At 32.8% G+C, this 15,396-nt stretch overlaps 1 pseudogene; it reads right to left on the bottom strand.

The window, feature by feature from the left end:
- Positions 1–25: 25 nt before the first annotated feature.
- LOC114717066 (auxin efflux carrier component 3-like) lies at positions 26–4,121 on the bottom strand (annotated as a pseudogene).
- Between the last annotated feature and the right edge of the window lie 11,275 nt (positions 4,122–15,396).

Raw genomic sequence — 15,396 nt, 5'->3', positions numbered from 1 at the left:
TCGAATTTCGCACCTACCAGACAAAATCTTCCTTCTTCCCGAAAATCTTGCAATATTCGGATCTCCATGATTCAAATACCTGCACTATTTTTCAGCATTCAATCCGATTTCTTCTCATCTATCTCCATGCAAGCATTAGCATGCTACCTTTTTCAGTGAACCAACCAAACATTCTCAAGTAGATCCAAATTTATTAAAATTAAATAGATCAAAGTTAATCATAAATAAATATATACAAGCATGTCGGATTCAGGAAGTCAGTTTTCTTTGAAAAATTTTGTATCCGACATACTTGTATATCTCTTGGTGATTAATTTGATCTATTTATTTTTTCTATAAACTTGATACACCTAAGAATTTTACGTGAAGTTATGGGATGAAGATTGCAAGAGCGACCATTAATTTGAGCAGCATCTACAAGCCCAGAAGAATGTAGTAGACCAGAGTAATTGGTAGTGCTATTAGCATTCCAAATATAACCCTGCAAATTGATTTTGGGATTTAAAAACAAAGTCAATTAATTGAGTGAAATTAAAAATAAAAATGTTGATAATATATAAGAAGATTGGATTCCTTACGCTGTGCTGAGAATGGCTGGATGGACGTTGTACTCTTGGAAACACAAAGGGAACAATACCTTGTGGAAGTGCAGCCTATATATATTTTCCACCATTAAATTAACATCCGTAAATCATCATTATATATTCATTTAATGCTGAGAGAATAAAAATTATTAAAGGCAAGTTAACTATAAAAGGGTTTCAAGCATCTAACTCGTTTTTTACAGCAAACATTAAATCCTAAACCGAAAACGTTTATTGTAAAATTTTGTCCCAACTGAGAAAGAAGTCAATCAATGATGATTAATTAATTACCTGAACAATAGCTACACGGAGGAGATCACCACGGAGGCCGATGGCGATGGAGGCCGCTGCCATTACTGCCGGGCCAGTGAGGAAGCGGATAGCCATGGCAAAGGCAGCAACTGAGTTCCCACATGCAATGATTTTTGGTTGAAGAGCCATGAACAGACCTATACGTGACTCAAACCCATTAGACAAGTTCACAGCATATTATATATATATTTTCAGAAAAAAGAAATAGAGATTCAAATTATTGCTTTACTTTAGGAGCGATGTGTGAACAAAATATCATTCTGTTAAGAAATTTCACAAAAGGGGACCAAGGACTTTTATTATTTTGCATCGCTTTCATATCTTTAATTGTAGGGAACACTGAAAATGAAATAATCTGGATTGTGGTGTGAGGCAAGGCAACAGGGAATGAAAACGAAAATGAAGGAAGGACCGGAGGAATATACTTGGGGGAAGGGGACGTTGAATAATTTGCTTAAAATTTGGGGTAGAAAAGGGAAAGTGACCAAACCGATGTCGTTTAATGCAGAAAAGGAAGTGAAAATGTCGTTTATTACAGACAGATATCAAGTTGGCGAAACGGCAGCCACTCACCCAAACTGAACATAGCCATTCCAAGACCGGCATCCGACAGGATTGAGATTGACTTCTCTATTATTTTCGGCATCTCCACATGCCACCTGCTTTTCACGATTCATCATCACCATCAATCCAATATTACTATTGGTTTTCATATCTCTAAACTTCATTCAAATTCCTATTTAATCTTAATCAGTTCATCCACCATTAACATCATGTCTGATTTAATTAAGGCCGGTTCACGGTTTAAATTCAGGTAGACCTTTTTTTTTTTTTGAAAAAATGTATTCAGTTCTTTACCCAAAAAAAGAATAATACATAAGCGGCATTTATGGGCAAACAAATTATGTGGTGCTGAATTAAAAAGATTCGCATACTACTGTTCCTGCTTTTTTTTTTTAAATTAAAAAAACTTACCAGGAGTAGCTGGAAAAGTTTTCTTTTTTTTATTGTTAAAAGAACATATGAATATGACTTGCGAATTATTCTTTTGAGGTGAACAAAAATAATTTTCTAAATGATTGGTGCTCAAACCTATATATTATTGTTTTAGTAAAATTAATGTGATTATTAATTCCATCAATAAATAATTTAATTTCTCTTTTTTGGGGAGTTTTGATGGATGAATGGAGTAAATTACCTGAAGGCAACGAGGGACCAGATCACGCCAAGGAGGCTGGAGTAAGTGTTGGGGTTGCGGATAAGCTTCCGCCACACCATGATCAGTATGAGACGCGTGATCACACTCGCCGGCGGCATTTGTTTTCCGATGCCGGGCTCCATCGCTCCGCCGCCATTCGGTTGCAGCTCCGCTGTTGAACCCGATCCCAGCTTGTTCAGTCCGGTTGCTCCCTCTTTCTCTTCTTCCCCTGCTGCTGCTGCTTCTGCTTCTTCTCCTCCCTTCCCCACTAACTTCAACTCTTCCCCTCCAAACTCTGCATCTGGAATATCTCCAATTGAACCAATAATAATAAGCACAATTAGCGAATCTCGTGACCATAAATTTTGGCGACTTAAATGTATATATGTATGAATCTGCTCAATACTCTGTACCCAGCAATCTGCTGCATATTTAGTACCTTTGTTTAATTCCCCATTTTGATGAGGGTGATGTTCATCAGCCACCAGCATCCGAATTTCTTTGGCCCCCTGATCGGAGCGTCCAGATTGATCCTCGGAGCCACCGCCAAATACTTGCAGCCCGGCACCGCTCCCGCCGCGTTCTGAGACGGGGGAAGCGCTTGAGCTCCACACAAACATGTGAAGCTCTTTAGCATCATGACTTGATTTGGTACTGTTCGGAGCAGGAGCTTGATTTTGTTGTTTGAGACTTCTGGAGCTTAAGTTGGATGATGAGAATTCTGGATTTGGAGCTGGGTACGAAGATGGCTGTTGTACAGGATAAAATCCCATCCGAGGACAGTTCGTGGCCTGAGCTGCCATTGGAACTGTGCAGTTTTCTTCAAAGTTCGATGGTCTCGATGGTTGAACAGAGTGTAGCTCTGTCGAGCCATTAAAGTTTGAATGTCTTGGTCCCGTCGGGTGCCCCATCATTGAGTAGAAATCTGCGTGATTGAAATTGGACCCTCTCGGCGTCGGATTCCGCGAAGAGCTCAGGCTGTAAATCTCAGCACCGGTGAGGTTCGACGGTCGGGGAGTCATCATGAACGACCTCCTCGACGCGTTGGACTTTCTCACCGTCACGTGAAGCTTCCCGTCGTCTCCGAGTGCTGCGTCAGTCTCGAGGAAGTCACGGCCGTCGAGCGAGACCACATCAGAGTCGACCTTGAAGGACACGATGGACGCCGCAGTCTCCGGGAACTGCTCCATGATCAGCAGCTTGGCGCCGCGATACTCAAAGAGAAACAGCAAGAGCGTGTACCAGATGATGCACTGCAATACCACCACCTGAATCATGAGGCTGCCGGAGTAATCTCCGTACATGGCGATCAGTAGTGGAATCCCCATCACAAGAGTGTTGGGCAATGTGGATAGCGAGAAAATAGTGATCATCCAATCGAGACTTCCGGTCTTGGTGAAGTTTGTCCAGATACCTAGCGCGACCAGCATGATGACCTTCTGAAGTGTATCGGCGGCGATGAAGCGCATATTCATCTCGTACGGATTGTTGATTGAGATGAAATGGAATGAGAGAAGAGGGACCGCAAAGACCGCCACGAACCGGTTGATGCCGGAGCACTGGTCCGGCGAGAATATCTTCCACCATCGGACGGAGCCGTAGGCTAGAATCATGGCCACATACAGGGGCACCATGGCCGAAAGAACAGTGTACAGATCTTTCCAAGTAATCATTTTCCTAATTTACACAGTAACAACGCTAAAAATCGAAAAGTTATTCAACAAAGGAGATAGGTATACATATATGTGTGAGAGTATTAAGCTCTGGTTGAGGCTCAGGTCTGATGGCGGTGAGGGAGTGGCATGAGAGATAAAATAGGAAAGAGAAGCGAGGGTAAAATCGGAAGAAATAGAAATGAAACCGTTACATAACTAACTGAAGAAGGAGACTCTCTCACACATACACAAACACTTGTGCCTAGCTAGACTCCACTGCTGTGTTTCTTCTCCTGGTATTGGAAAGGAAGGGCTTTAGTGAGAGAAGGTGAGGGGTTAAGAGAGAGAAGAGAGTGGAATTTACGAAGTTGTAACTTTTGAAGAGTATATATAGGCCACATGCTTGAGTGAACATAGTAGTGGTTATATCCCTTTTTTTTTTAATTTTAGATTAAACTAAATTTGATTTACCCTTGCAAATAAAAAAATTTGCTTCGTTTTACTAGAAAAAATATATTTGTTTCCTTCTAAATTTAAAAACAAATTTCAGGAATTACTATTAAAGTAAAATATTCTAACCACCCTTCTGTTTTGTCCTAATTATACGGACATTTCTTTTATTTTAATAACATACATTTTAGTTTAAACCATTAACACCCTTAAGAAATATTCTGAAAAGATTTTTTACGTATATTTTTTAATTAAAAAATATTAGAATAAAGCTTGTTTCCTACTTTACCCCTCATTATATTAAATATGTAGTTTATCTTTTAATATTAATGTTTATTAATAATCTATTTAATATTTTACTAAATTTAATAAATTAAGACATAACTTTATAATTTTATTGAAAATGCATATATACAATTACAAAACATTTTTTACTAATATATATTTAAAAAAATTACATCACGAGTAAGTTTAAATAAATAAACAAGATCTATTGTAAAATAAAAATTTGCATTTATAAAATTAATAAAATTTATAATATGGTAATCAATTCAGTAGTATAACAAAAAATATTAAAATATTTATTAAAATTATTTTTTAATTTCAAATAAAGATGTATAATATGTTATTAAATGATAATTATTAAGTAATATTTGTATTAAGAAGGGGTAATTTAGTCAAAATAATGGATCAATCATATGATTTAACGGTCAACTAAGGAATAGGTAGATGGGAGTTGAATCTCAAAACTAAAAAAGAGGTTTGTACAATATATATTTTGATTTTAAGCGAAGTTCGTATAAGTTTCTAAAATAAAAGGGAGGTCTTTGTAACTTAGGTTAAAGAGAGGGGAGTTGATGTATTTTACTCTTACTATTATTATGTATATAGATGGATGGAGCATTGATAAATATATTAATTGATGATTGGACCATCAAAAATTACTTTTTGGTAATAATATTAACACCTTTATCAACTGAATTTTTTTGAACAGTAACTGAATATTCAAAAGCACGATTTTGTGCACACCAATATTACACTATTTTTTGCCAAAATAAATATTACATCGTATAATTAATATAAGAACTAGTTTGGCGAGTAGTGGATTTAGCCTAAACTATAAAATCTCAATTCCCTGTATCTATCAAATTTCTTTTTTCTTAAATTATTCATGTTGGTTGTTAGGAGTCCCAACTAAAAAGCAGTTCTAATGCATATGATTAAATATGATACTTCTCCGGTCATAAATATAAGACCCATTTTGTAGTGTAAATTACACTACAAAATGGGTCTTATATTTATGACCGGAGTAGTAGTTTATAAAAGTTAACATACATTTATTACAATTAATCAACATAACTAATTTTTTTAATCATTCTAATTTAATCATCTAGCTCGACCGGAGGTATCAAACTTTAAGCAAGTTGAAATATATCATGTAAGTCAAGATAAAACTTCTATCACATACTTACTTTATGTATCATAAAATCATTTGTAAAACCATGATTTTCATCCAAACACCCCAACAATCAAACCAACAAGTATTTGTTTCAGACAAACAAACAATAAATACAAGTGGCACCAAAGTGCTATTTGTAATTATACTACCTCTCATACTTAATATAAAAGTTACTTAACTAATTTGAGTATATTAAAAAAATTAGTTAATTTAATTATTTGTAATAAATTATATGAGTAGATTTTCCTAGCTAAAATATCATTTTTAATCATAACTATTATTGGATGACAACCCCATGGGAATACTTTAAAAAATAACTTACAAATTTGGTAAACAAATTAAAATAAATTGAGGTATTATATTTAAGCTCAAATTCAATCTCTAACTAGTTCTTATATCAGTACCCGAGTGTAGAGCATAGTAACTTATTTTGAGTGATTGGCGATGGAATGAACTGCGCATTTACACCGAAGCTAGAGTTTTTACCAAAAAAAAAAAAAGAAGAAGAAGCTAGAGTATTGGAGCTAGAACGGCTAAAGATACAAGGGAGGACGGGGCCTGGGGGGACCGCGAATAACCACGTGGCACGGAGGTGATTAAGGGCACCCCAAGGATTGGGCTCTTATGAGACGGAACTAAACACGGAATTAAAGGTTCAAATGGGGCCATGTGGCTGGATTGGGTTTTGGTTTTCCCCTCACGTGGACTCCTCTCTGTACACTTTTTTTTTTATTTTATTCTATAGAATGTACTCTTTTGATATGCTTATATAGTTATATGTGTATGTATATCTAAATTATATAAAAATAAAAAAAACCTACTCCTCAGTTTTCACTCACCCACAAATTTATATTCGCTCATATAATCACCAACGTGTGTGTATTAATCAACGTTGTTGGTTGAGTGGCAAGAGATTTTTTTTTTTTTTAAATATGGACGAAGAGATTTAATTATTTTGCACGGTCTTGAGTTTCAACTTTAAAACTCACACTAAAAATATTATTTTATTAAAATTTCGTACACCTCAAATCTCAAATAATCCGTAGTACTACTTCGGTCCTTAATATAAGATCCTGTTTGACTTTTATTTTAGTCTTAAATATAAGACCCCAATCCACTTTGTCTTTCATATTTATATATTTTTTATTATAAAATAGTCTTTCTAACAATAGTAATTCTAACCAATACACTTGATTAGTAAGGATATTTTAGGAAAGATAACACCTATTTAAGACAAATAACTAACTCAACTTATTTCCTTAATCTTCTCAAATTAGTCAACTAGCTCTTATAATTAGGACCGGAAGTAGTAATTAAGAGTAGATAGTAAATGGTTTGTCAATTATCATAATATATCATACATGAGACAGCTCCTATAATATCCATATTTAATTTGAGGAAATGTGGATTTAGTATTTTTGACAAAATTTAAAGATAAGTCACATTTAGTTTAGTCAAACGCTAGCCTCTAGGATCAAATGTTCAAAATACTCTTAATTTATTAATCGTTACATAGCATTATTACAAACATTCCACCGTATCTGTTTTTTTTTTTGTTTTTGTTTTTAAAAGATGTGTACTATTGGATTTAAATATATTATCATGCAATTCAAACTTGCTTTCGAATTTTATCTTCTTCACGCTTATTAATATCGATTATGTGACTAATAATCATATGATCTCGTATTAGGTAACTGGATGATGGATTAAGAGGTGAAACTTCATCCCATAGTTAGGAATTTAATCATGAACAACTAGACATTAGTGTTTGTAATGCTTTAGAATCATAACTCAAAACATCTGATTAGCTGCTTGATATAATTATGAATTGATATAAAATTACAATTAGGCATAGCATATAATAAATCACAATTTTTTTTTCTCAATTTAATTTAATTTAACATTCACTCATTTTTAGTGTTTAAGGTGGAAAGGGGAAGTGGGCCAACTTTTGGAGGTTCCATTTCTTCAAAATAACATGTCCTAATTTCACTGTTGCTCAAACAATATGGCTGCCTACCAAACAAAAACAATGCTTTTTTTTTTGGGAGTAATTTCACCTTCCAATTTAGTTTTCTCCCAGCCCTGCCCATTGAAACCCTAATTTAGAGCTAGCTTGCCTTTCTCCCATTGAGGCGACACAGTACATGTAACAAGTAAAAGTATAAATGCGCATGTGTGTTTTTCATCCAAAGAACACGATGCAAAAGCCATGGATAATACGAAAAAGATTCTGAAGAACAACACAATCTCAGACAAGTGTATATTGTACATCAATTGTTCATGCGTAATCTATTATTATTAAATAAAAAAGCACATGAATTTAGTGGATGATGTGTGAGATACCATCCATATGTATGGTTAGGTCGAGTATAAGTAGCTCAATTTCTTCTAAATAACGTTAGGAGTTCTATTTCAACACAATAGTGCTTGTACTACTAGCAAGACAGTGAATTAGTGGTTGAGTTTGAAATTCAATCACACAAAAAGTTGTCATTAAGTGATTAAGTGACCGAGATTTTGTCACTAAATTTATTGTTTTTTTTTTACTACGCATACCAAATACAACCTCCGATTCTTAATACGAGACCTAGTTGACTAACTTGTGTAGATTAAAGAAGTTTGATAAATTAGTTATTTATAATAATTAAGTGTTGTCTTCCCTAAAGTACCTTAGCCAATTAATCATGTATTAGTTAAAACTATCAATTGATTGAATATTTAACATGTGCAATTACTGCAATGACTACTTTTAAAAATAGATAAATACAAGAGGCAAAGTATATTGGAGTCTTATGTTTAGGACCAAGTTGAAAGTCAAACTTTCTCTTATATTAAAGATTAGAGGTAGTACTTATTATAAAAATATACTACCTCCGGTCTTTAATTTAAAAGTTAGTTTCACATTCAATTTGATTCTAAACATGAGATCCTAATCTACTTTGGCTCTCATTTAACCATTTTTTCCAAAATAGTCTTTATAATAGTTGCACATATAAAATGTTTCATCAAATGATAATTCTAATTATTACACATGATTAGCAAAGGTATTCTAGAAAAGATAATACTTATTTATTATAAATAACTAACTTACAACTAGCTCTCATATTAAAGACTGGAGGTAATATATACATATATGATATTTGAGTTTATTATTGAGTTGGGAGTTATTGTCAGTCTTGATTTTTCTTCTGTCATCCATTTCACTGATTAGTGATGAAATAAGTAGCTTTACAATTATCTGAGTCAAACATGTGGTGTCAATGATAGACAATGAATTACGGCAGAAGATTGAAATCTTGATGACAACTTTAGACTAAAATCTCAAAAGGATACTTATATAATGGTTCCAAAACCATTGAAAGAACAATGGAATAATATAAATGATTAATAAAAAGTAATTAACCTGAAATATCATGAAGACAAGAGATTGTTCAACGCAAGTCACATTCATATTTCACATAAACAGACCCACCATAACTGTGCCTAAAAGGTGTCGCAGTAGTGGTTTCGTATAAGCAAATCCTTACTATCTATATACATACTGTTCCGACACTTTTATTTTTCTTCTCTTTTGAATTTGTATCTTTGACCAACTGCTTCTATGTTGAAAAACACAATGCCTTATTAATTAAATTATATATTATTATGAGCTTAATTAAGAAGCCTGTTTATTTATAGAATTGTCTATATGATATGATGTGACTTGACTGTATCTTGAAACTTCAGTCAGAAAGCTTAGATTTTTTATGTTGATTTTTTGTCAGGAGTTAATATTTGCATTACAAATTGATACGCAGCTGTGTCACACAAATATATAGAACCCATCCCTTTTTTAAAACAGGAAAAAAAAAGTATTTTAGAGGATCATTCTCCAACCAAAGAAAAGAGAATAATTGCTAGAAAAAGGAAAAACATATATATGTGAGTTATATATATGAGTTATTAATTAGTAGATATTTATACATTTAGTCGTATTCATATCAAAGAAAAAGAAGAGTAACTTTTGAAACTGAAGCAGATCCATCCTGTGAGATTTATGCTGCAATATTAATAAAAATAGTATTAAATTGAATCCGAATTAAAGCAAAAGAACCTTTGATTGGAACATTGGTTAGAATAACATTTGTCAAAGACCTAGCTACCTATCCTTTAAAAAGTTACTTAAGTAGACCTAATAAATTAATTTAAAAGAGACCTAACCATCATACACAAGTCATTCCTTCAGAGAATTAAGACTGCACAAAGTCAAATTCCTCCACTAAATCGAGAATAATTGAATAACATCTATCACTAATATGTGTATTCATTAGATCAGTTATATTGTACTCCCTCCAGTCCAAGACTCCATCCAACATTATTTATAAGATGCTAATTTTTGAATTGGTTTAATACAAGTACTTTTTATAAAATTCAGTTTGGAATTGACTGAATATTAAATACAATTTTATCAATTTTATCCTGATTAACCATGTTCTTTCTGATTACTGTCTTTTTTCCCATATATTGGAAAAAACACTTTTTACGTATTTATTATGTTAACTAATTTTAACATATTTTTTAATTTATGCAATTTGGTCATGGAGATCTCATAAAAAGGACCGACGGGAGCATTAAAATTATTAATTGGGGGTGAGATTTGATTATAAATATAGTTTAATATATTTATTTTTTATATTTGTTATTTTTTCAAACTAATTTATCCAACTTTATAAAATAATATATAATCTAATATTATAATTAAACAATTTATCTTATTTTCTCAATCTATACCTGTAGTTAAATGTACATATATTAAGGATCAAAGGAGTATTACTTAAATTTCAAACAGATTAATAAATTTTATATATTCCAATTATTATATTAAAGAGTAGTGTGTCCCCGAAAATGGTCCCCTTGGAATAAAAGGACGAGGAAAAGCAGTTCAGGAAAGTAGAATAAACAAATTATATTGCATGAAAGACTGTTAACTAATAAATTGACCTTGATGATAAAGATAAAAATACAAAAAGGTCGCTGCTGATACGGATTATTTAATAACTTTTTGTCACCCGAATTTATATTTTAATTGTCGGTAACAATAGCATATCTATCAAAATGAATGGGAATGCATTAGAAAATGGCGAGAATAAATGTTTGTTATCTTCTTTTTTTAAGTTAAATTTTATATGTTAAAAGAATATTAAAAATTACCCGAATTTTAAATTACTGCAGATTCCATTTTTCTATCATATAGAGATGGAGGACTAAAAATGGCAAAAAACAAAAAAAAAACAGATGGAGAAATACTAAAAAGCATCAAAACTCTCCTATATGTAAAGGATAAATCAACAGCATTAATTCGCTAGATAAACTTGCCTTCATTCGCGGTCAAAGACAAACATTACGCAGCAAAATCAAAAACATACCCAAAAAAAAAAAACAATTCCTTAAAAGAGAGACATTATGCAGGAAGCTAAAATTATAACATGACTGATACATTATTTAGTGTCTGTCTCTTTCATTAATTAACCCAAAGTCATATATATGCAATTAACATGAAGTGGTTAGGTCGTCATCAATTGCAGAGATGCCAATACTCTCTCATGGTCTCAGGAGAAAACACAACCCGTTCATATAAAAACAAAGACGCAGACAAAATTTACTTAAATGGTAAATTAATTAGTACCACACATTGTATTGCACAGATATATATACATGTATAGATTCTCGTTTGAACAGTAGATTGAAAAAAGTGGCAAAACCCTCTTGGTAGTTTGAATGTTTTTAGAAGTACTTGTGTGTGTGAATACAAATGGGGTGGACATATATTACTGTTTATGCAAGTTTGAAGAATAAGGAATCATTTAGAAAGAAGGAGTTAGGATTATTATTAAGAGGGTCAAAGAAGGGGTTGGCAGACCGATCAGAGAGACATGTGAGTGAGGGATCCAGAAAAAGCAAATTATGAAAAGGTCTTCTCATTCACACACACACACAAATAATATAATGGTCCCCTGTACGTGGTTGATCAATGAGACCAGTAGTGCTTCAAAGTGCTATTACCTTTTAGCTCTTCCTTTCCCCCCTTTTCTCTTTTCTTTCTCTCTTTCTCCAAGTAACCAAAGTACTTCCATATAATACAACATGTGAGTCAAAATTTGTGAGTCTGATGTGTGTTGGCCCTCCCATCAATCCACCGTCCTCCATAAATGAACCGCCCAGCGCATAAATTCCCAAATAGTGCAGGTCTGATTTACACACTCTAAACCTAAACCTTGCCACACTAATCCACAATTGCATATATTCTAACAAACATGGGCATAAAACCAATAAGCGTTGATCATAATGGAATAAATTATGACTTTTTAAGCACGTGATTTTCGGTTCGTGTATGTCTGAATAGAGAAAATATCTTTAGAAAAGTTACTTTAAAGATTCAATCGGAAAATACTCGAATTTGACCGCGGTAGTTATTGATGCTCCCTTGTTTTGTGTGTGTGTGTGTGTGTGTGTGTCTCAGACTCGCATGCACATGTGTGGGCGTCCGTGTGTAGGTGTTCAATTATATGTATGGCTTTGATGATGATGACTATATCTAACCAAATATAGGAACTTTTATTAATGTATTGTCAAGGAATGAGATTCATTCTGGGAAGTTGGTGCTAAAACGAATATATAATGGGCATTTGATTACTCAGTCCTTCCTAGCTAGATTCTTTCGTAATTCATATTATCCTCAATATTACTTACTCATTAAAAAAAACCATCACGTATATATGTTATAAATTTTGGATAGGAATGAGATCAAAAGATAGATTATAAGCACTTGAATAATTGAAGCATAAATCAGATCTATGTAAGGCTTATCACTGAAGGTCTGCTTATGTATGTTAGGTAAGAAATTAGGGTTTTCCTGACAAATAGAAGTACTGATGATGAAAATTATTTAGGATACGGATCTATATCTGTCATTGATGTTATTAATTATCTTTCCAAACAGATATGCATGTGAAGAGAAGCTTTTGCAATGAAAAATAGATATTGTGAGATTTTTCTTTCTTGTTTCTCATGAATAATGATTCAAAGCGTGGAAGGCTGGCTGTTCCTTCTGATAAGATCATTGATGTATTGTTTAAAGTCACAAAAGAAAGAAAAAAAAGATTTTGCTTTTCAATGATTTGCAGTGTATATGCGGGAACTAGAAATAAAGACCCTTGAGTTATTGAGGAACTATATAGAAAGGAACACTCGCATGCCAACCCATTAACTCCTGCTTTTTCCCAATATAATAGTACAGTGGTAAAATAAAAAAGCCTTCTTCTTTGCTTCTTTTAATCTCTTTTTGAGATCAGAAATGAACTTCTGACTTTATGGATTCAGTACTATATGATCGAGTGCTTTTTTGCAGATTGAATTATTCAATGATCTATACGATCCTAGCTAAACACATTGGAGGAGTCGCAGTGATAGATCCAAGGAGAGGGCGTGGGTCAATAAGTTATATATACAAGCCGGCATGGTGGGACTTCTGAGTTATAATATACTGGATATTCAATTTGGTTCTAAATATAAGCTCTCATTACACTTTGTCTCTCATATTTATTTATTTATTTTTAAAATAATCTTTGTAGTGGTCGCACATATTAAATATTTCATCAAAAAGTAGTTCTAGCTAATATACATAACTAGTAAGGATATTATCAAAAAGATAACACTTATTTATTATAACTAATTAACTTAAGGACCGGAGGTAGCATATCATCTATATAACTTTATGAACAGTGGCAATTGCAATCAAGTTATCATTTAGTGTTTACAATTATATTGTTGTGGGGATTGATTGTGAGTTTTTGATCTATTTGGCATTCAATAATGAATTCCCAAGTTATAGACATGTAAGTGAATTGGAGTTTTTTATTTCAATCAAACTATATGCGTGATTTAATTTTAATTTTGAAGGGAAAATAAAATAAATAGTTCAAATTCTGAAAATATATCTACATATATACAGGGGAATCAGTTGAACATAATATTGATTAATGATATTTCTTTTGATGACCCCGATTTTCGAAAACAATATGGCAGGCATTTAGGTCTAGAAAGATTTCACATAGCCCTACGAGATACTACCTCCTGTCCTACTTTTAAGATCCTGTTTGTAGTATATAAACGGGATCTTATAATTAAGGCCGGAGATAGTGTGTGTATATATATAAACCTTGATGATGAATTGTAATTCGAATGTTTTGGGAGTTGCAAACGAAGATCACATGGCTGTCTCTCAGTATTTTTTGGATCGACACACCAACATTCATTGGCCCAATTTTCAAAATCCTCACTTATATATTTATTATGTACAATGCACGTTATAATTCATTAATTAAACATTTGCCGAAAGTTGCTCTTCTAAAGGGATGCTGCGCAACTCAAAGCCCCAATAATGTATTTTCATAGGATATATATGTACGTGGTTTTCATTTTAAAAGGGGTGGTTAGATTTTCCTTTTGCTTAGCTCTATTACGTTATTTATAGGATCAATACATTTATGTCCAATTTTATTTTTGATTCCTATAATTTTAAAATATTGATTTTGATCCGTATTTTTATAATTTTTAAAGTCCAGGTATTATTCCTATACTTTTAATGACTTTTGATTGAAACTCAGAATAATTTCTTCTAAAATTGATTTGAAATTACGAACATCAAAATTAATATTGGATCAAACTGTAAAGATCAACAATGATATTAGTCTTTTGTGTAATTTAGTCAAAAGAAATTTTAAAATAATTTTTAAAAAAATATTCATTAACAATGCGCGTGTGTGCATATTGAGCACATATATTTGCGCGTGCAACCAATTCGCCTCTCAATCATGTCCTGATTAGGCCCAATATGTATGGGCCAGACTAAGTTCCCTCCCGGCATCATAATTATAAATAACAGAACAAAGTCAGTTGAGTTGTGAGAATAATGTGAACTTTCACTCAAATATTTGGCTTGATTTTTATTTTTTCTTTCTTTCCCCCCTAAAAATCAAAAAGATACCTGCAGGATTAATAGGTAAGACTTATCAGTTTAGTTGATATGGGTCAACTTTTTTGCTATAGCATAGCTATCTTTTTATTGAAGGCAATCCATTTGAAGTACCGTTGGGCACTAAATACGGACATATCTCCCAACAAGAATTCGAATATTGATTTATCATATTATGAGAGACTAACCCCTTCCGCTAGATCTGATATGGGTCAACTTGTTTAGTCAAGTGATTAAACAAAATTTGTCCAAATTGAGATATATATATATATATATATATATATATATATTGGACCCTTTTCAACTGTCAAAGTGGGTCAAGCGGATCCATTTGGATTGGCCCAGTTACATTTAAGTGGGCTAAAATTTTATGAACTTTATCCACCAATGATGGGTCAGTAGGTTAACAGGCCCAAAAAATGAGTGCCGAGACCCAAGTGTTAAATGGAAATTTTTTTTTGTGTGACCTGAGTGTTAAATGGAAAGTGAAATGTCCAATGCTTTATTTTTTATTTTTTGATGATAACACAGATCCAATATAGTCCATCCAATTTTCTGACTAGGCTTTAGCCTTCTTTTGTACCCAAAAAAAAAAAAAATCCATCCAACAATGCCATAATTAAATATAAATTGTGTATGAGATGTTGAAATGAATATGAATATCTTTCTCAATAGTCGAATTGAATCCTTGTAGACAGTTCATATCATTGTTAAACTAGATA

The sequence above is a fragment of the Neltuma alba genome, unplaced genomic scaffold, assembly GCF_004799145.2.
Source record: "Neltuma alba isolate B1F8T4 unplaced genomic scaffold, ASM479914v2 tig00002102_pilon, whole genome shotgun sequence".
NCBI lineage: Eukaryota > Viridiplantae > Streptophyta > Magnoliopsida > Fabales > Fabaceae > Neltuma > Neltuma alba.
This window is presented reverse-complemented; position numbering and strand designations above follow the sequence as displayed.